The sequence below is a fragment of the Crocuta crocuta genome, unplaced genomic scaffold (genome assembly GCF_008692635.1).
Source record: "Crocuta crocuta isolate KB4526 unplaced genomic scaffold, BGI_CrCroc_1.0 scaffold56, whole genome shotgun sequence".
In the NCBI taxonomy this organism is placed as follows: Eukaryota; Metazoa; Chordata; class Mammalia; order Carnivora; family Hyaenidae; genus Crocuta; species Crocuta crocuta.
The window spans coordinates 10,538,985-10,562,682 of record NW_027531334.1 but is presented as its reverse complement, the minus strand read 5'-3'; the positions used below and the strand labels follow the sequence as shown (position 1 = coordinate 10,562,682).

Here is a 23,698-nt window from a genome sequence, read left to right as displayed (position 1 = left end):
AGATTTAAAAAAGATTAGAGATTTGATGAGATCTTTAGTATAATGCAATTGACTAGGAATTTCAGTTATTTCTGTGGATATAACACATTAATAATCAGAATATCAAATGATGACCTTATACCAAAATATGTCAAAATTTTAGGAATTGCATATAATCTCTAGAATAGTCATAGCACTTACCCATGCAATACAACCTAAGCTTTGTCATTATTTGACAGTGCTTCCCGAGTTACTTAAAATACCAAATAAATAAGCCTCATTGGTCAGAAAGACTTCCTTATCAATTTAAATTCTGGCAAGTTTGTTAAAATCCTCAGAAAGTTGTAAAACACAAAGCATGTTTACCATCAGATCCAAGTATCCTTAGCTTCTATGCAATATCAAAAGCAGATAAACCTTATATTTAGTAATCAATGCTTTAGCACCCCATCCTATTTAGAAAAGGTCTGGATGTGGAACAAATTCAATCCCAATTATCATGCAAGTAAAACTTTAAAATTTCGGGTTACCAAAGACTTTGAAAGCTATCTTAACCATTACCCACAAACACTTTGGGACTGAATTAACCCATCATTTTAACTTATCTTTTTGCTAACAAGTTGCAATAGAAACATTACAAGCTTACTTCACTAGCCTACTTGACTTTCAACAAAACTGGATAGAGTAAGATAGATAGACAAGTTATCTTAAACCAACAAATTTAAATTAGCTTAAACACCAAATATGTTTCACCTGCATCCAGTTAAAAGACAATCTGTTCTCCATTGTCAGTTTTTACCTGAGATACCAGTAGGGACATCTGAAGTGGGAAGTCCAAGGGGATGTTCTTCATTCCTATACCTGAGGGTGGGAGGAGAAGCCAATGGTGCCAGAGGAGGCATGGAGGATGGTATAGAATCAGTTATGCAGGCTGCACCCTAGGATGTGCAGAAACAGGAGGAGGCAGAAGAAGTGAGATGCCACCATCAGTAGAGAAAGAGGGTTCCCAGTTCTACATTTCTACATCTTATAAGTTTGGACAGAGGAGCAGATACCATGTTTTTGGGTTTGTTTTTTTTTCCCCACCAACAAGTGGAAATGTGCAGTTTATGTCAAATCATAGAAGACAGGGAATTTCCCCCCAAATAAAGGGAGTTATGGACAGGAAATTTCCCCAAAACAAAGTGAGTTTTGGAAGCTGCTCTGTTTGGGAATATTCCTTAAAATTCCCATTCTGGGGTAGACTAAACATAGTTGGCTCCAATTAGAACCATTACCTGTAAAGTGAATGAGGAAGAAACCCTCAGAGCCTCTGTCTTTTAGGAGGAGGAACAGAGAAAGAGAGTCAGCATCCCTTTAATTAGAGATGGCCTGTGTTTCCTCCAGTGACCTGGATTTACTTGGAAGAGGCCTATTTACACATCCAATATGTCAGGAGAGAGTTTACTAACCAAATATATTTGGGCAAACACATTCTACAAGAGACCTTTTGGTCTGGGTTCTAATTTAGAGCTGTGAAAGCCTGGACCAAGGGTACCTCCATCTGTTTCCTACAGAAGAGATCTAACTGCTAGATCCTACTAAGGCCATGCAGTGTTCAAGATCACTCCTTTTCCAAATTTTGCAATCTGAATTGTTTCCAGGAGGTTAAAAGGCATCCCAAGGGAGAGTCTTTGGAGACTGAAGAGAAGCTCCCATCCTTCTCCAAGAGAAAGAAAGAGAGAAGGCCACCTAAAACCCACCATTTTTAACCCATGGGAAACACTGGAAAAGTTTTATAAAATTACCCAATTCTATAGTTTTAGTTAGTAGAGGATATTGACGGAAAACAGTAAAGATAGAAATCCGTCATAATCTAAATGACATTCCAATACATATAGTCTTTACCACCAGCTTCCTAGGAAACGGTCCCTGGCTGGGTTTTAATTCAATCAGATACTGGTTTCAGTCAGTTCCTAGTGGAGGTCTCATGGCCAGAAGTGGCTAGACCGGGTATGTGAAGGGTATCATGTAAGACCAATGAAGAGGAAACTTCACACTGGAGTCTTAAGATTGGCAACTGTGCTGGTCATTTAGGGGGCTGTCCCTTGACCAAGACAGAAGTAAAGAGAAGGCATCAGGTTTCTGGATCTTATTACCATTCCAGACAGGAAGGCCAGCCAAAAGGCAGGCTTTCTCCTCCCCATAGAGTATCCACGGGCTAGAGATTTACAGCCTGAGCAGTCAACATGAAAGTGTTCCAGTAAGACCATACTTTTTGAAAAGCCCCTGAAATAAGAGTAAAGAAAGGAAAGAGTACTCACTAAGTTTACACCAGCTCAGAGTCCAGATGAAATGATTCATAGCCTTGCATTCAGGTGCCAAATAAATAATGAGGTTTTGGGGGGTGATGGGGAGGTTCATGGGTCCAGAGCTAATGGCTAAAAAATAATTCTTGAAGATGTCTTTGGTGCAAAATGGTAATTTTATTAAAGCATGAGGACAGGACCTGTGGGCAGATAGAGCTACCCCCGACCCTGTGGGGAGACTGGTTATATATTTGGGAGTTGGGGGAGGTGAAGTTTCCAATGGGATTTTCATATGCTAAAGAAGACTCACAGGATACTAGAGGCCTAGTTATTTTCAAGCTAAGGTTGTTTTTACCTCTAGCAAAGCATTAACATTAAGGCAGTAGGGAGTTCCTGGAGAAACATTTTACTCTGCCTGCCTCAAGTATTTGTCAATGGGCTGCAGTTATAAGGAAATTTAATTTTATCTGCCATTTCCTTCTGCCTTTGTTTCCCATATTATCTTCGACATTTGTAAAATGAATTTCTTGAAGAAGATAGAACATTCAGGATTTAGAAGTAGCAGTCCATTTGGACAAATCCACATAGTACAGATTAGATTATCCACATTGAAGAAACTTTCAAGATAGAGATTATGACATCACAAATGCACAATCAGATGTATTTTCACTGTTCTCTCTGTATTTTCTCTTGCTGTTTTCTCTTTATAGGAGACTCTTCTTCCTCTCTGGCAAGCTCTCACCTGTTTCTTCAAAACAGTTTGAATGTCATTTTACCTGTGAAGCCTACCTCTGACAACATGTGTTTTATGTCCTCTGATTCCTTAGCCCTTTGTTTCATATCACCTTCTGAATTTTCACATTTTAGTATAAGGTAGATCAATGATAAGTACATAGAAATTGATGTGTGTGTATGTGTATCAGCGTAACTATGATGTGGGAAATAAAGACAGAATGAAATGGAAGATAAAATTAAATTTCCTTATAACCTGCAGCCCATTGACAAATACATGAGGCAAGCAGAGCAAAACATTTCTCCAGGAACTCCTTACTGTGTTAATGCTAATGCTTTGCTAGAGGGAAAGGCAATATTAGCTTGACAATAGCTAGGCCTCCAGTATCCTGTGAGTCTTCTTTGGCTATGAAAATCCCATTGGGAACTTCCCCTTGACTTAACCTCCCCCAACTCCATAGTATATAACCAGTCTTTCCTCATGGTCCCCTGGGCAGCTATTCCTGCCCATGGGTCCTGTCCCTGTGCGTTAATAAAATCACCTTTTTGCACCACAGATGTCTTCAAGAGTTCTTTCTTGGCCATTGGCTCTGGACCCCATGAGCCCCAGTATCACTCCCAAAAACTCATCAACTGGACTACGCTGCCTGAAAGACAGAAATTATGCCTTATTCATTTATATATTCCTAGTTCTTGGCATAAAAAAAATTTCACATATCAGGTTTAATAATTGTCAAATTAAATTAAATTAAAAGTAATTTGATTAGGGTGATATTTTGGTTCCATCATATTATAAGGAAATCATTTAGAGATATTATGTAGTTAACATTAAATATATGTTAATCTTAGTACATGTAATAAGTAATGAGAGTATTTTGAAATGACAGGATGTCATGATAAAAACAACAGATTTTTATCAGTTTGACTGATTTTTCTCTTTAGTAAGCACAGTACTTTGGTCTGATTTATCACCATTTCTACATTAATCATGAAAATACTTTTGTAAATCTTGATCTAGTTTAAAGCATGTGGATATCCATTATCTTATCATTAAATTGGTTTGATATCCACAACAAGATTGTGTGATGTTTGAGCAAACATTATTTTCCCAGTATATAAATCTAAAATCAAATAGCTTTCCCAAAGTTGCAGAATGAACTAGTGGGCAAAATCAGATCTGTTTATCTCCCACTCTGTGCTCTCTGTACTTTATCATTCTGCTTTTCTCTGATTTGTAATTTGACCAAAGAGCATTTGCTCTTGATATAGTTTCTCAATAAGTTTTCCTCATTTTTTAAATACTTTCATGGGAATAGTCCTTGGGCAAATTTCAGCCTACAGTAATTTTCAATTTATTAGGAAATTTTAAATATTTTTAAATGTTTTTTAAATTTATTTTTGAGAGAGATAGAGACAGCATGAGCAGGGGAGGGTCAGAGAGAGAGGGAGACACAGAGTCTGAAGCAGGTTCCAGGCTCTGAGCTGACTGTCAGCACAGAGCCTGATGTGGCGCTAGAACCCACGAACCGCGAGATCATGACCTGAGCCGAAGTCAAATGCTTACCAACTGAGCCACCCAGGCACCCCCATTAGACAATCTTAAATCCTATTTAAGTCATAAACCCCTTTTGATATGCTTACATTTCTTTATAACATTGCATTTGTTTCCCTAGTGCTGTAGCAGGATTCTCACACAGAGGGATTCAACACTGAGGCCTTTCTTTCGAGGAAGCAGCTTTATTGGCGCTAGCATGGACTCAGTGGGCCAAGACCCAAAAGGCTGAGCCCTGAGTGCCACAGGGTGTAACCTTTTATACAATTTTTACTTCTTTGTCTCCCATACATGGTAGCATACAAATGTACAGTCTGATTGGGCAGTCTATGTTACAGGGTCATGAGGAATGTCACATACAGGCATACAGTCTGATTAGACATATTCCAAGTTTGTTAGAAATCTTATGGACAGACTCTAACCCAGAATAATTAGATAGAAATCCTTGGGGTTTGGGGCTGCCTGTGGCTCACTTGGTTAAATGCCTGATTCTTGATTTGGGCTTAGGTCATGATCTCACAATTTGTGAGATTGAGCCCCACATGCGGCTCTGTGCTGACAGTGCCTGCTTGGAATTCTCTCTCTCCCTCTCTCTCTGCCCCTCCCCCATCAAAATAAAGAAATAAACATTTTTTTTAAATCCTTGAAGTTTACCTAGGCATCTGTCATTTTAATGTTTCCAATGAATCCAATGTACTTCTAAGTTTGAGAATCAATGCAAAGATATTGTCCTCTTCGCTTTAATTATTTACTACTATTTGAGGATTTCATAATAAAGTGTATAATCTGCTGTATAATTAATAGACATTTTAGCAAAACAGTTATAAGTATGACATGGACAGATCCCTTTATACATGCTCTTTTCTTAAGAAAACTCCAATTATCTTTTTGCCTATTGAGCTGCAGTCAGTAAATTGTCCATTGTCTGGATATATGCTTCCTTCAAGAGCTAGCTCTTTCTGTCTTCCCATCTCCATAGCACTCTGTGAAACATTGCTAATGCAGAAGTGCAGACTAATTAATTAGCTCATTTGTACCCACAACCCTGAAAGCTGCCACCCCATTTACCTTTTGCACTCCTTACCCAGGCTGAGCAGTCATTCTATGTATAATGTGTCTTGAGAAATGCTGCAGCTAATGGTGTCCACATCCAGCACTCACCATGCTAAATTATGCTGCCATTCCACACTATCATTTTTCTGCATCTCGAGGAGATCCATTTATTAAAACAGATCTCTATGTAGCACATACCAATTATTTTTACAAAGGACAAACTGGAAATAGGTCCCATAATTGCATGCTAGTCAAGCAGTCAAGTCTATACACAAAATCACTCACTCTCTTTTTACCTCTTTTACTTTTGTGTATAATTCTGCTGTTGACTAGAGGTCTTGTCTTATGCTTGATTTTCTTTTTAATTCATTAATAACTGTACACTTTCAGTGCAAATATCCTAAAACCTTAGAAATTGCTTAAGATGTTTTCATACCTCATGCTTGCTTGCCTGAGAGTTAATGTAGGAAAGTCATTACTGGGACAATGAACATCAGGCCCAAATTATGTTGCTAATTAGCAGATTCAGATGCTGGTAAGAAAGTTTTTTCTTTACTACTGCAGTGACTGGGAGGGAATTAGAGCAGTTATTCTCAACAGAATCACTTTTTATTATTATTATTATTATTCTTACTCACTATTAGTCTGTCTTCATTGGTTCTCTATGTTCCTATTTTATGTATAGCCAATTAATTTTATCTGATACATATAGATTCTACAAGTTAAAGCTCTGACTTTTAAATAAACTATGTTGACTTATATTATTTTATTTCCAGTTTTCCTTCTGATACTGCCCTATGGTCATCATATATGCTCTATATTTTATAATGTCCACCTTTTTTTTTTCTAATTGTGTTCATTCCTCCTATCTCATCCCTTCCCCACCTCCCAGCCCAGTTCTATCTGTTACACTTTGAGACTTATTTTTAAGATTTATTTTTTTAATGTTTATTTATTTTTGAGAAAGAGAGACAGACAGACAGAAAGCGAGAGAGAGAGAGAGAGAATGAGCAGGGGAAGGCAGAGAGAGAGAGAGGGAGACAGATTCCAAAGCAGGCTCCAGGCTTTGAGCTGTCCATACAGAACCTGACACTGGGCTTGAACTCATGAAACATGAGATCAAGACCTGAGAAAAGTTGGACGCTTAACCAACTGAGCCATCCAGGCACCCCCGAGACCTTTGAAACGAGACCTTTGAAAGGAAGCTATTGCCTCACTCTAAGTCAAGTCAAAAGAGACATGGCTTTTCTGCTCAAAGTAGAAAGCCTCCCAAGTACTTGCAGTTATAGAGACAAAAGCTAATCATTGAATCTCTTTGGAGAGCTCTTTTTTCTTAACTGGAAAATAAAACACAAAACCTCTCATTAAGGGCCTTCCCTTCTGCTCCCTACTCTGCACATCCCATTTGAAAATCTAATCAAGGGAATGCTGAGGACTATTCTAAGACAGTCTTAGAACATGGACGTCAGTCCCCTGCTTTACTTTACCAGGTTCTTAGAATGCTAATTATTTTATGGATCCTAAAAGTGGCTGTAGATGGAATGGATCAACCTCTGATTAAGATTTGTGACTTCTTTATGGCATCTTGGAATGAGAAGAAGATAAATTATGGCACAATGTATGAATCCTAAGGGTCAGTTCTGGAAGACATAATACATATTTGACCCTTCCTCTGAAGTCAAATTTTATTATTTCTTGTTAACATTTTTCAGGGACTTTAAAATTCACATAAAATATTTATTTCTAAACCTTCTTTTGCAGTGTGAATTTCCATTATTCTGACATCTAAATGTTTTAATATTTTACATTAAAATTTATTTTTATTCTAATTGGTCATCAGCCAAACCAAAGTACTCTTAGTAATATCTATCTATGTCTTTTCATGATTATTGTCTGCAATGTATTAAAAACATCCTATAATCTTTCAAGAACCAGATTAACTAGAACAGGCCTATTCATTATCTCCCTTATAGTGGGTTGAATGGATTCCATATCCTAACCCTCAGAATCTGTCAATGTCACCTTATTTGGAAAGAGGGTCTCTGCAGATATAGTTATTTCAAGATGAGATCACTCTGGATTATACAAGTGATCCCCTAAATCCAATGATAAGTGTTCTTATGAGGCATACAAAGAAGAGACACATGGGAAGGGCAAAGACTTATAAAGATGGAGGCCAGAGATTAGAGTTATGGAGCCATAGCCAAAGAACACTGGAAGCCACTAGTGGCTAGAAGAGGTGAGGAAGGATTCTCTCCTAGGGCTATAGCAGAATAATGGTCCTACTGAAACCTAGAATTCAGACTTTTGGCCTCTAATTCTGTGAGAGAATACATTTCTGTTGTTTTAAGTATCAAGTTTATGGTAATTTGTTATGGCAGCCCTAGGAAACTATTATACCTTTGCATGCCTTAATAATTCCATATAGCCAATTCAATAGTTGTATGTTAACAAAGTCATATGGGAATGAGGAGGGGGCTTCTTGAATTAAGAAAAGTTACCTCATCTTAGGGAACAGGACCAAATTCAGATGGAGAGATGATTTCATCAGGAACAGTAGGAGCAAATATGGAGGTAAGAAAAAGAATTGGGTATGTGCCAGCAATTTGACACTTCTGAAATGTAAAATGGGAGATGAGAAGTATCAGGATGTGAGGACAGTAAGGTAGCCATGTGGCAAATGTGGGACCTTAATGCTGTGTGGCAATGAATGCACTCTATGATGGAGGTTCCTGCTTCTGAGACAAGGCATGTGGAAACTTTTGGGAATAAAACTATAGGACACATGAAAAGCATGGTTTGTCTCTTGGAATATTGTGTTTGCCTGAGCATTTGGAGGAAATGAAATAATGTATTTGGTAAGTGATTTGGAAGACATTTATCAGTACAAAAAGATATATAATGATGTAGGAGATGTAGTTAACATAATTTGCAAAAGACATAACATTAAGAGTTCAAAAGTGGCATGATTGTGATTTAATAGAAGTAAGGAGACAAGATTGGAGTTAGGCTCCAAATCCACATAGAAAAAATTCACTCTCCTCTCCCATTATCAGAAACTCTTTAGGAGAAAACATTAAGGGGCATGAGCAGATCAAAAGGCAATTGATGATACTGACAACATTAACAATAATAGATAATAATTTTTGATCACTTACTATGAGGTGCTCAGATCCTATTCTGAGTGCTTAGGTAATATTTCTAATTTATTTTTACCAAGGTCTCATGAAATAAGTATTATTGTGACTTATGTTAAAGGTGAGGAAGTTGATGATTACAGAAATAAAGAAAACAGGATTAGATCCCCAAAATAAGACTGACTTCAAGGTTCTTCTCTTAATGAATATGTTATATTGCAAAGATATTTGTGAACTTCATATAACTTAATATTCTAGTTCCACATTGATTTAGAAAATGGTGTGCCAGATGTCAGCAGATATGCCAGATCATTGAAATTTACTGCCAGTAAAATTTTGTTTTCTTTGTTTATTATTTATTTATTTATTTATTTATTTATATTGAGAGAGAGAGGTTGCAAGTGAGGAAGGTGGAGAGAGAGAGAGAGAGTGAGAATCCCATGAGGAGCAGAGAGAGAGAGAAACGAGGCTCACCAGAAGTGGAGCTTGTGTTCACCCACGCAGGGCTTGAGGTCACCTGAAGTGGCACTTGAGCTCACCCAATGGGTGACTTGAACTCATGACCCATGAGATCATGACCTGAGGTGAAGTCAGATGGTTAGCTCACTGAGCCTCCCAGGCACCCTAAAATTTTGTTTTAAATAATACCTTATTTTTCCCTTGCATAAGGCATAGTCATTCAACAAGTTAATAATATTTATTTTATAGATATAGAGATTGAATGAACTTTGTACTTTGAAAAAATATATAAGTGCTGAAATTTTGTAATGTTTATGTCTGTGTAACAAAATCAGACTATAGTTTTGTGATGAAGGAAAAAGACATTTCCCTTGTTTTATTCTGGGAATGAAACAATGTTCTTTTGTTTTGATTCTGGTTTGGTTTAGAGACGAGATCTTCAAACTCAGATGAGGGATAAACGTTTTTCCATCCTTGAGCTTGTGATGTTTGTCTCAGTGGGACTCCAGGAGGTGGAAAGCCCTGGAACATTTTCAGTTTATTTATTTTAAGAGACAGAGAGAGGGGTGCTTGGGTGGCACAGTCAGTTAAGCGTCCGACTTTGGCTCAGGTAATGATCTCACAGTTCGTGGGTTCGAGCCCTGCATTAGACTCTGTGTTGACAGGTGGTTCAGAACCTGGAGCCTGTTTCAGATTCTGTATCTCTCTCTCTCTGACCCTCCCCTGCTCATGCTGTCTCTCTCTGACTCTCAAAAATAAGTAAAAAACATTAAAAAATATAAGAGAAAGAGAGCAGACAAAGGACGAGGTGAGCTGAGTTTTATCATTTCTGAGAACTAGTATATGAAAGAGTAGGCCTTTGGATTGAATATAAGTCACTCGTAGCAGGTGAATATAAGTGACACAAGTGACAGTCATACCTGTTTACTGTTTTTGTACTTCCCTTTTGTAATCTGCACGTCTTTAGTAAAGCCCTGTTAATTGTGAACAACTGCTATCCATGTGTGTCATGAGAATTAGAGAATGCCTTTGCTTACCCTTGGAAGGAAATAAATTAGTGGGAGCAAATCAAAAATTAGTTACTTTCTCATTTATTGTTAAAATGTTATCTTTACCCTAGAAGAGACTGCATTTGTTGTTTTTTTTTAAGTACTGCCATATAGCAAATCATTGACAGTTATTGTCATCAGAGCAAAGGTTGGCATATTTAGAAATGAATAATTGATTTTTTGAATAATTCTTTTATAAAAACTTTGCCACAAGATCATCAACCACTGTGAAGTACAAACATTGTCCACCAGTAGAGCCTTTCTTTTCTTCCAAAATGTTGTGATGAGCATATTATGTTTTAAGGTCTTATTTTATAAAATTAACCATGCATTGAACTCACATACCACTTTTGGCATGTGTGAGTCTTGATATCACTCTTTCTTCCAAGTACCTACTATTTATTTTTTCCTTCTTTTTATAGAAAAGCTTCTTGAAAGAATTATGCACATTCATTCTTTCTAAGTTTTATTCCTTTGCATTTTCTTATTTAAAATTTTTTTTAAGTTTATTTATTTTGAGAGACAGAGAGAGCAGATGAGGGGCAGAGAGAGAGTGAGAGAAAGATTCCCAGGCAGACTCCATGCTGTTAGCACAGAGCCTGGTGCAGGGCTCAAACTCACAAACAGTGAGATCATGACCTGAGCCGAAACCAAGAGTTGGGTGCTTAACCACTGAGCTACCCAGGTGCCCATTTCTTTGAATTTTCTTAAGCCCATCTAGTTTTTGATCCCATCAAACCACTGACACTGCTTTTCTCAAGGTCACCAATAACCTTCAAATAGTTAAACACTATGATTGTTTCTTAGTACCCATTTTACTTGACATATCTATAGCATTATACACTGTTGATTAAACTTCCCTCCTTGAAATACATTTTTCATTTTGTTTCTAGAAGACCACACATTCTACACCTTCTCAGTTTCTTTCACTGGTACTTTTTTATTTCTCAAACCGCTAAATGTAGAAGACAGCAATCTAGGCGTCAGTTTTAGACTTCTGCCTACGAAGATGCCAAAAGATAACCAAAAAATGGGCAGCACAGTGGCCTCCTCATTGTAATGGAACTGCACTCTTCCCCTAAAATATCTCAGGAACTATATGTGACCCATGGCTGGGTAAAGATGCTAACATCAATCCTTGTGAGTTATAGGGAAAACTTAACCTTTCTTATTATTTAAATAAAAGCAATACAAACAGAAGCTCTAATATTTTGTTTTCCTATACAATGGACCATCACGTCTATATCCTAGAATATAGTCACATCATTTTTGAGTCCGTCCAGATAAAATATGTACACAAAGTTTCAGAATTGAGTTTCTGGATGTGGATCCCAGGTTTTCACTGCCTATACACATAAGCATGGTAGATGAGTTCTGGTGTGTTATACCTGAACAGTGCCTGAGATATAGTAAGTACTCATTAGAAAGTTATTAGATCAATAAATAAGGAATTGAGGAGGTTGTTAAATAAGCTTACCCAAGGAGAAGAAAGTAGTGGCTATAAACTTGGGGCCAAAGCAAGGCTTGTTTGTTAAAAGGAATTTAACAGTGGAGGACTTGCACAGGAGCACATCATCCATAGTTTTATTAGATCTGCCTCCTTCCCACTTCCTCTCATCCACTACTGTTTCAGAGAAAATAGGTATCATTTGAGTGAACAAGAAGAAACAGGGTTATTAAAATCTCTGTAAGACACTAAGAACAAGGACAGCATCATTTTGTGGTCATTGCAGTTCTCTCTACCATCCACTAAGTGGTGAAATGATTTTCAAAAGGAGAATTAAACAATGGAAATAGCTGAGTCACAAAGGGTCACACAAGAAAAGAAATAGTATTTAGAGAGAAGTCAGGGATCAGAGCACCCAAAATCGGAGAAAATGGAGGTAATGCAAGTTATAGGACCAACTTCTGAAGCTGGAGAAAAGGCTATCAAGGGGATTCCATAGCTAAAGACTTTTAGGAAACACTGGGAGAAAACTGGGACGGTCAGGTTGCTAGTCCTGTATTTATACAGAAACTCAGCCTAAGAGAAAATATTGTTATTATGAATCTGTTGTGTTCCCCTCCCACCTTCCTTGCTGTTGAAGTCTGGGGATACATTAGCTAGGAAGATAAATTCTACAGAAGTGACCTTCTCTAGTCAACCTCTGAGCATGACTTAAAACCTTCAGTACCTTTCAGACAATAATCCTTTTGTTTTATTAGAACAGAAGCTGGGAGGGAGGATATTTTTCATTGGAGGTTATGTCCTTCACAGGCCTGGGACTACATACTTATCCTTTATAGAGACAATTCATGATTTTGAGGATTGATCTGTATATATATTCATTCACACATAACTTCATCTAACTTTTCCTCAATGCATTCTTATCATAACATTATTTGCTTTCTTCACCTATGAAGATGCACAGATACTGACTACTTTTTAAATGAGAAACATCATTTTTTTCTCGTCATCTTTGTTTTATTCTCACATTCAGTATATTTTCTACTCAGGGCACCTGGATAGCTTAGGTCATGATCTCGTTGTCTGTGAGTTCAAGCCCTGCCTTGGGCTCTGTGCTGACAGCTCAGAGCCTGGAGCCTGTTTCAGATTCTGTGTCTCCCTCTCTCTCTCCCCCTCCCCCACTCACTCTCTGTCTCTCTCTGTCTCTCAAAAATGAATACACATTAAAAAATTTTAATATATTTTCTACTCATTATATGCTTCCAGCTGCACATAGTCACATACATAGATTATTATTGATTTTCTTAAAGTTATTAGACACATTAGCGATTTTGGTCTTGCCACTTTTTCTGTCCAGTATGATTACATTGCTATTGCACAGTCCAAGCTTTTCTTTTCTTTTTTTAAATGTTTTTTTTTTAATTTATTTTTGAGAGAGAGAGAGAGAGAGCGTGAGCAGGGGAGGGTCAGAGAGAGAGGGAGTCACAGAATCCGAAGACAGGCTCCAGGCTCTGAACTAGCTGTCAGCACAGAGCCCGATGCGGGGCTGGAACCCACGAACCGTGAGATCATGACCTGAGCTGAAGTCAGACGCTTAACCGACTGAGCCACCCAGGCACCCCAGAAACTTTTCTTATCACAATACTAAAGACACCTACATGTAGGTTCAATATCTTTCATATTAAATCATTGAAATGTTTGTTATAAGGCCCATGGCAATATCTCCCATAAAATAAATATATAGATATTTTAAGAGATGTGCCATTGAAAACAGGAAAGTTCAAATGGTATCAACAAACTTCTAGCCATGCAGCATAAGACTAACTGTAAACATGAATTTAGGGAACATTAAATGACAGAAACATCCACACAATGGAAGTTTGCTTTCTTGAGCATATAATTTTCAAAGAACAGTTTCAAACTCCTAAACTACTTGGGGGGCAAATTTTAAATCTTAAAAGGAATTGTGATTAATGCTTAGATATGAATTTAATTGCTTCACTACTCAAAAAAATGAATTTCTGTTATTATATAAAAAAGAAAGAAACATCTGAGTAATAGTGCAGATTATTGTTCTGACTGATAATTCTCATGATCACTTCTGCATCCTCAAAACTGTGACTCTTGTGATTGTCATTTAATTAATTTTCCTCCCTGCTTTTCCACCTGTAGTTGTAAGTATATTTCCATGTTTCTAAAAGGCCATTTGTTTTCTCATAGAAAACTACCTGCTTGTAAATCCTACACATGTAAGGAAGCTGGAAAAAGTGAAGAGCAAGTTTATCTACCCAGAGGCATTATTACAGAAGGATAGAGCAAATTTGAAAATGTTTATTTCATATGGTGTACTTGACAGAATCACAATTCATCCAGCTTTGTATTATTTATTACTTCCTGATAGCACAGTAGAAACCTTGGCATTTATTACCACTCAGAATATGATTTATAGAAGGTGTTGATGAACTATAGTGTATGTAGAATGCCAAATTCTAAATTTCCAATTTGTTGGGTTACACAATAAAACACTTAATTGAAAAGGGTGCTGGCTGCCAGGGGGAAATGTGAGGCCACCAAGAAACATAATGAAACTGTCCACTGTCCTCTCCCTGTAGTTCAAGGCCCTAGAAACTTGGGGCAAATTGATTAAAATTTTCTGAAAAGGCAAAGGTCAGAGTTTCCTAGGGACACATTTAGTTTAGAGATTACCTCTATTGAAATATGTCTTTATCAGATAATCTGAGTTTCAGGACTCTAACACAGGATGTCAGGTAGTAGGGTGGTGATTATTTTGGTTCTGGAGTCAGGCTGCTGGTATTTGAATGCCGTTCTAGCCCTCTCTGATTCATAGAATATCACTTCATCTTGCTGTGCTGATTTCCTCAACTATAAGTTGAGGAAATAATAGAACCCATTTTATAGAATTATTTGGAAGACTAACAATTAATAGTATTAAGTACTTTGATCAATGCCTAGTACAGAGTATATGTTCAATACCTGTTAACTACTATTATTTTCAGCAAAACAAAAACAAAATCCTAGTCTAATTTGTTTTGAATTCTTTGCATCTTTGAGCCCACTCAAATTAGAAGATTATATGTCTCAATTTTCCATAATCCTAAAATCAACACAACAAATGTCATTATATTAAGTCCTGATACTGGCCCAAGATCCTCCCTTTCTTTCCCTTGCCTTCAAATTTTTAAGACTGCTGACTCTATTAATGCCCAGTCATACTCTTTCTGTGAAAGTTGCCTTTTACTACCACTAGCATACTGACACTCTGCTCCAACATTTTACTGCAAGAGTTTAAAAGGCAGTATAATGTAATGGGAAAAGAAAGTGCTTTGAAATCAGACTGGCTGAAGTTTTAAATTCAGCTCTAGAAGTTAGCCACCCTGTGCTCCTGTGGAGTTCCTTAATTACTGTTATCATCTGTGTCCACATCTATAAGATGCACTTGATTTGAATCAGGTGAGAAAACATACCTGGGAGAGTAACTGATACATATTAGATGTTCGGTAAATAGTTTTCTTTCTAGCTTAACTTTCCCCCTAAAACCAAACAAAGGCTTCATTCAGTCTTCTTTGAAATCTTTACCAACTATGGCATCAGTCCAAAATTTGAATACCTCTTTATATTATCCTTAAAATTATAGTATTTTTAATTCCATGGCATAGACCTTGATTTCCTAGAGGAACTCAAGGACATTTCATCCCTGCTTCCCTTCTACCTTTTTTTTTTCTTTTAACTAGGCTCCATGACTAAAATAGGGCTTGAACTTAAGACCTCAACATCCAGAGTTGCGTGCTCTGCTGAGTGAACGAGCCAGGTGCCCCACCCTTCTACCCCTTTAACTGTGATATTAAGCTTTTCTTTAAGACTCCATATGAAGTCTGCAAATAATTCTCTAATAAAATCAGAGATTTTATCCACTGATGACATCAGAATCTAAAACTTCTCAGATGATTCCATAATCTAGACCATCAATCTAGAACCTCTATAGAGATTCCAACATCCAAAGAGGTTTTTCTGCTGTTATACTTTATTTAGGTCATATTAATTTTCTAAATACCCTAGAGTAATAGTATAAATGATTTTGATTTTTATAATATTTTGTGTTATGTTTTCTACAATATCTTCCCAATGATGTGTGTTCCTCTTTATCCCATACAGTACATCCAGATTAATAGTCTGATTTCAGAGGATTCAAATTACTCCTGGTATTACCAAACAAACAAGCAAACAAACAAAAATCATAAATGTATTCTTCCAGCATCATCAAATACCTTTTCCTCATAGCCCTAAAAACTTGACTTGTTTTTTTTCTGACATTGTTGCTGCAGTCACTTTTAGATTTCTATCCTCCTCTCAGTCTTCAGAACACCTCTCTATGTAATAAGCACAGATATGATTGTTTCCACCTATGAGACAGCATTCCCCTCCTCTGCCTCTTTCTCCCAGCTATTTTGAGGGCAGTTATCATTGACTTTTTCTGTGCTTACTTCTCAACTAGACCCTAAGTTACTTGAGAATATGATGTTAATTATCTTTTGAATCAATATAGTGTAATAGAGAGAACACAGGCTTTGAAATCAAATAGACCTAAATCAAAATATCTTCCCGATTACATTCAAGTTTTAAAGCTTAAAATTACTTTAGCTTTTAAATAGTAGTTTCTTTATAAAATAAAGATACTATACTCTGCACTGGAATACAAAGGAATGTAGGAAATAATGTATAGTAAGTAAGTAGATATTCACCTGTTTATTACCATCTTTTTGTCCCCCCTATTAAAACCCTAGGTTGTTTGGCAATGTGCCTTAAATATAGTAAGCACTCAGTAAGTTTTGAGAGCAGGAATAAATTATAAGTATACTGTAAATATTATACATGCTATTTTAAATATTATAATATAACCTTAATATTTATTTTAAGTTAATATTTTAAATATATAGCATTCATTAAGATAAATCAGAAAAATCTCATGATGATTTCACAAGATTTTTATCATTTTCTTTGAAAAATGGCCAAAAGTCCTGCTGATATTTTAATTCTTAATAGGCAGGCATAGATATCCATAAAATGACATTAAGTGCAAAAGAGATTGGATTAGGATTAGTTTCAAGTGAATATATATCTACTGAGGTTGTATACATGCTGTATTTTCAAATATTTTACTTACTTTCTGAAAATTATCATATTTTAACTCAAATGGCATAACTTCTAGAATATCTTTCTGGCTTGTTCATTTTTGTGCCAGCTGGTATAAGAAAGCCTGTGTATAGAAAATTTGCAAAAAATTAACTCTGTCTCTCATTTAAATGAATGATAATTTTTTTCAGATATTAGGATGGTTTTCTGAAAATTTATCTATGACAAAAGTTGAAATTATAGAAAATAAAACATCTTAATTTAATCACTCAGAGATATATAATTTTCTCATTCTCTCTGTCACACACACACACACACACACACACACACACACACACACACACACTAGCTTCTCAAAAAGCTCCATGCTTAGTGCAGTAACAATTTATATTAAATTTTCAAGGAACAGATAATTTCCAGACCTAATGTGCCTTTCAGGGTCTAGTGTATTGCAGGAATTTCTACCTGAGAACAAAATCTCATCATTGTGATATGGGGAAAGGCAGATCTGAAGCACTCCTACTTTCTCCAGGGAAAAAGAATTGAAGGCCCTATCTTCAAATGTTAGGAATCAGGAATAATTTGAATAGGTACATCAATTTCTATGGAATTAAGAGTTACATAGAATTGTTCAACATTGCATTTAGCCCAGTAAATTAAGAATGCTTGAATCTTGTCCTACTATATCAAATAGGATTGTTGTTATAATCAAAATAAACTGACACCATTTAATTTAGAACAGAAGAATCAATTTCTTGAAAGGATGAAGGTGGCTGAAATAATAAAAGGAAGAGCCCAACAGGCAGATACAAAAAGGATAAGAAACAAGGCAACAATGGTGATCTTAGCAGCGGGAACTCATTAATGTATCAGTAGACTTAGGGCATTGCCATCAGAATGATTTATCTTCTTGCATTCTTGAGTGACTTCATTTAAAATTCAAATTTCTATGAAAAGAAAGAATGAGAGTCAACTTACTTGAATCAGTCTCCTTCTTCATATTCAGTTCTGTCTTGCTTTTACTCAGTTTTCTTGCCTTGAATACACAAGTTGTTTGCCTCCTGGGGATTATCTAGTGAAAGAGTTTAGGAAATACCAAACAACTTAACTCTGGCCATGTTCCTAGTTACCTTCGTCAACACAATGGGTTTGAAAGAACTGTTCTGAGATTGTACAAAACCGAATAAAACTAAAGAGTATTTTGATTGCCCATTTGTCATCACCACTTAAACTATGTATATTTAGGAAAAACACAGGAAACATGAGTGGTTTAATAATGAATTAGATTTTTTCAAGGATGAAGAGACTTTATAACAGATAAATGAATTGAAGTATAGAAAACCATTAAAAATACTCATGGTAGGTCAGGGTAATACATGTACAAATATAAAAGAATACTGTGCAGAGCAATAATAATATGTCACATGAGGTTTATAAAATCTGTAGAAGTAAGCTATGTGAAAATAATAGCTCAAAAAGCAGAAGTGGGTTAAAAGTATCAAAAGTACTATAGTTTATTGCGTTTTCTGTAATGTGACAAAAATACTAATTTAAAGGAGGTTCTAATCAGTCAAGAATGTACACTATATATCTCTATAACCACTAAAGGTATAACAAAAGTAAATAGAGAAGTAAAAGAGAATAACAAAAAGTAATTCCTGTGGAGAAGTCAGAGAAAAAATAATAAAGAGAAAATATATAGGAGAAATAAAATATATAGCAAGATGAAGGTTTTGTTTATTAGAAACTATTTTAAATAAAAACAAACAGACTTGTATTAGAAGCATAGGAAAAGTGCCAGGATTGAAAAAAAAAAAAATACCATGCATACTGAAGTAACATAAAGGATTTTATTGTTGAAACAGACAGACATGAAACAGAAGTACCTTACTAGTCAGGATCAAAGTTTAAAAACATTTTGAGAATGCAAATGATCAAGGGGCAACTTGGTGGCTCAGTCAGATAAGCATCCAACTCTTGGTTTCAGCCCAGGGCATATTTATGGGATCAATCCCCCATGTTGGGCTCTGGGCTTACAGCACTGAGTTTGCTTGGGATTCTCTCACCTCTCTCTGTCCCTTCCCCCTGCACTTTCTCTCTCTCTCTCTCTGTATCTCTCTCTCTTAAAATAAATAAATAAACATTAAAAAAAGGAATGAAGGGTACGTGAGTAGCTCAGTCAGTTAAGCAACCGGCTTCAGTTCAGGTCATGATCTTGCAGATTGTGAGTGTAAGCCCCACGATCAGCTCTGTACAGTTCAGAGCCAGGAGCCTGCTTCCTATGCTGGGTTTCCTCTCTCTGCCCCTTCCCTGCTTACACTCTGTCTCTCTCTCCTTCAAAAATAAATAAACATTTAAAAAAAAACAATGCAAATGATCAAAGTAGGGTGAAGCAGAATCAGGTGAAGCAGAACCCAAAATATAATTCTCCTTGTGCTTTATTAACACATCAGATGCCCTCTGGCTCAATTTAATACATAGGTCTCTAACAAATGTGTGTGGTTCATAGCACTTATACAAAAGAAAATAGTCCTAGTGATAGAACATCTTCATTTTTAAATGGAAATAGGATAATTTTGTTAAATTTACAGGGAGTGATGCATAGAAACGCATAGATTCCACCACCGGTTTACTATAATCAATTCTAGGCAACTAGCTTTATCCTCCTAAAAGTATTATATAGGTTAAGGTACTGTCACTAACAAATATGTTTTTTGTTTGCCAGGAGGTCTAAGCATTAGAATGTTTTTAGGATTAGCCAAGGTCATCTGACTTCTTTATTACTCCTCTTTATCAATAGAGTATGTATTACAAAGCTACAGTTTAATCCTTTCCTTCCCACAAATACTAACAAAAGAAAAGTGTTATTCACATATTATTATGAGACAAAATAGAACTCTAAGGCATCAGATATTAATAGAAATAGAGATATTTTGTGAAGGAAAACAATTACATTAATTAAGGCATATGTAATCATGATTAATATGCATGCAATAAATAAGATAATTTCAATATATATGGTAAGAATTGACAAACATTTAGAGAAGAAGAAGAAATAGAAAATTCTCAATTCAATTTTGAGATTTTGACATATGTCCTTCATAGATGAAATAAATATGTGAAAGTGTAAGGATATAATCTAGAAATTAACTTGACCTGGAACACCTGGTTGGCTCAGTCAGTTAAGCGTCTGACTCTTGGTTTCAGCTGAGTCCATGATCTCATAGTTAGTAGGTTTGAGCCCTGCATCAGTCTTTGCACCAACAGTGCACAGCACAGAACCTGCTTGGGATTCTCTCCCTCCTTCTCTCTCGGATCCTCCCCTACTTGCTGTCTCTGTGTCTCTCTCAAGAAAAATAAATAAACTTTAAATGTTCTTTAGAAAAAGAAAAAAACATGATCTAGTTGATATTTATTGAACACTATGCTTGCCAACTAATTTTTACACACTTTTTCATATGCACATTTAAATTACTCCACAATAAACAATAAAGAAAAGATACTCAAAATTTTTAATCAGCCAGAAAAATTAAGTAAAAGTTCAATGATATATCACACAGCCACTAGAAATACTGAAAGCAAAAGCAATACAAAAGGTAGGAGGGGCACAAAGCACTCAGAACCACAATACACTGATATGTGCTTGTAAGATAGTAAAACACTGACAATTTTGAGGTAAAATACTAAGCACACAATTAATTTTTCCAACAATTGTTCCTAGTAGTTAACTAAAGAAAAATGAAAATGTTTCTACAAAATATTGCACATTTGAGGATAAAAGAATGTTAATTGAAGTTTTATTCAAAAATTAAAACATTCTAAATATATATCAAAAAGAGGACAGAAAAACTATGATATATTCATGCAATAGAATATTGCATACTATTCAGGAATAAAAAATGACAAAATACTACAATAGGTTATAATATGGCTATATCTTATCAGACTACAATAGGTTATAATATGGCTATATCTTATCAGAAATTCAGATTCTAAAGAGTACATTATTACGAGATACTATTTAGATGAGGTTAAATAACAGGTTGGAAAACAAGTCTGTGAGGATAGAAATCAGAAAAATACTTATCTCTGGGGTTGGGAAAAAGAAAGAAAAGAAGGGCAAAATAGATGAAAAGATGAAAACAGAATTGCAATCTATGAAAAGGTATCAAAGAAGCATTTTATAAGTAAAAAATAAGTTATTAAAAATTTAAAAACTCATTAAATATGAAAATTATTGCAAATAAAAAATTAGCTAATCTAAAAATGAAGATAAGAACAAAGAAACAAAAATGAATGACCCAATGAGAAAATAAGTGATGATATAATATATTGGAAACCAACTTTATAATTGCAATTAATATAAATGGACCACATAAAGCCAAGGAAAATATATTACTGGAATGGTTAAAAATATACACTTACCTTATTTTAGTTATAAGATCTAAACTATGAACTTTTTTAAAAATTATTTTTGTGTGATAAGTAAAGGCATTTATTTTTAAAAAAACTGAAGTATAATTGACTTAAAATGACATGTTACTTTCAGCTGCACAGCCTAGTGATTAGACAATTCTATGTATTACTCAGTGCTCACCACAAGTGTAGTTGCCATTTGTCACCTACATTATTACACTATTATTGACTATATTCCCTATGCTATACTTATAACTGGGAGTTTGGACCTCTTAATCCCCTTTATCTATTTAGCCCATTTTCCTACCCACCTCTGCTCTGGCACCCACTAGTTCTTTGTATTTAAGAGTCTGTTTCTGTTTGTTTGTTTGTTTGTTTTAATTCCACATGTAAGTAAAATCATATAGTATTGTCTTTGTCTGACTTACATCAGTTGACATAAAACCCTCTAAATCCATCCATAGAATAAATGGCAAGATTTTATTCTTTTTAATAGCNTATAGCCTAGCTAAATTCTAACATAAAATTGGCCATTAAACTCTTGTTTCTGGCTTCTTTTACTCAACATTACATTTGTAAAATTCATATCCCTTTTGTGTGCACTTGTACTATATTCATTCTCATGACTGTAAAATATTTCATTATATAAATGTAGCACAATTTATTTGTCTACCTTCTTGACAATAGATATTTGAGTAGATTTCAGTTAAGAAATACGATAAATTTTACTGCTTGGAACAACTTTTTGAATACCTTTTGTTGAACAAATGCATGCCTTTTTGTTGGAATGCACTAGAAGTATAGTTGCCGAGACATAGACTCTTGGTATATTCAACCGCTTTGTAAAGTACCTGTACCAATTTATACTCACACTAACAGTCTATTAATGTACTGATTGTTTCAAATTCTCACTAACATTTTGTATTTTACATATATTAATAAATATCTGGAATGTATATGTATGTGTTTGTATATCTCATATTGGTTAAAATTTGCATTGCATTTCCCTGATGACTAATGAAGCTAGTGATATTTTTGGCAATGTGCATACTATATTTTTTGACTGTTTGTGAAAGTTCTTTACCTATTTTTCTATTGGACTTTCTGGTCTTTTTCTTTTCGTTCTTATTCAATAGTAGTGGTTTTTTATTCATATGAGATATGAAATTTTTGCCAAATTTATATCTATAGATATGCAAGTACATACATCTCAAATACTTTCTTTCTCTGGGTTACAGTTTTACTTCCCACTGAAGAATCAGAAGTCCCAATTTCAACAGAAATCAATTAATCATCTTCTCTTTTATGATTAGTGGGTTTTTTCTATGTTTAAGTTTTTTTTGTTGTTGTTGTTATTTGTTTTATTTTTTGCTACTTCAATGTCATTCATAAAAATGACCTTCTCTAAAATACTTCATTGCTTAAATTTCAGATTTAGGTACATATATCAGATATTGATTTTCATTAATGGCATAGGTCTATTTCAGGTAAGACCAGAAATATTTTTGCTCATATGGATATCTCGTTCTCCAAACATTAATTATTTAAAAAAAAAACAGCAACAAACATTTGTTCCCAGAGGTGCTGTGGTTCCAAAAATGCTTCTGAATTTCTCTATTTGCAATTTTCCCATCTGGTGCAAATACTACAATTTTTAATTATGATGGTTTCATATTGGTCTCATTACTACCATAGAAATTACAGGACTATTCTTTCTCATGATTGCCTTGTTAATTTTTTACTTATTGTCTTTATGTAGAATCACCTATTTACTTTTAAAAAATACCCATATGGTATATAATTATTATGCTGAATGTACATATTTTTGGTTGTAACATAAGTTCATTGCTAACTAGTGTTAGATTTATTTTCTAATTGCTTGCAAAATATCTTTGGCACTATGTCTATGACACAGATTACTCTAATTTTGTTTATGATTAATATCCCAAAATCAAAGTGATTCTTACCACATAAACTGGTGGGAATGTAAATTGTTACAACCACCATGCAAAATAGTGTGGCAATTGCTCACAAAAAGTAAAAATAAAAAAAATTAAAAGTAAAAATAGAATTACTATATGATTCAGAAATTCCAGTTTGGGTATATATCCAAAGAAGACAGAATTACTTTCTCTGTGAGATATATGCACTCCCACATTCATTACTGCATGATTTACATAACCAAGACATGGAGACAACCTAAGTGTCCATCAGAGGACTAATGGATTTTTAAAAAGTGCTATATAGAGAGAATGGAGTATTATCCATTCATAAAAAGGAAGAAAATCCTGCCATTTGTACCAACATAAATGAATCCTGAAGGCATTATGCTAAGCAAGATAATTCAGACAGAGAAAGCAAATACTATATGATCTCAGCTATATATGGAATAGAAAAACTGAATTATAGAAACATGCAGTAGATCAATGGTTTTC

General features: G+C 35.1%; 1 pseudogene; it reads right to left on the bottom strand.

The window, feature by feature from the left end:
* Positions 1-5,756, bottom strand: part of LOC144238126 (succinate dehydrogenase cytochrome b560 subunit, mitochondrial pseudogene) — a 31,181-nt pseudogene extending 25,425 nt beyond the window's left edge.
* Positions 5,757-23,698: the final 17,942 nt, after the last annotated feature.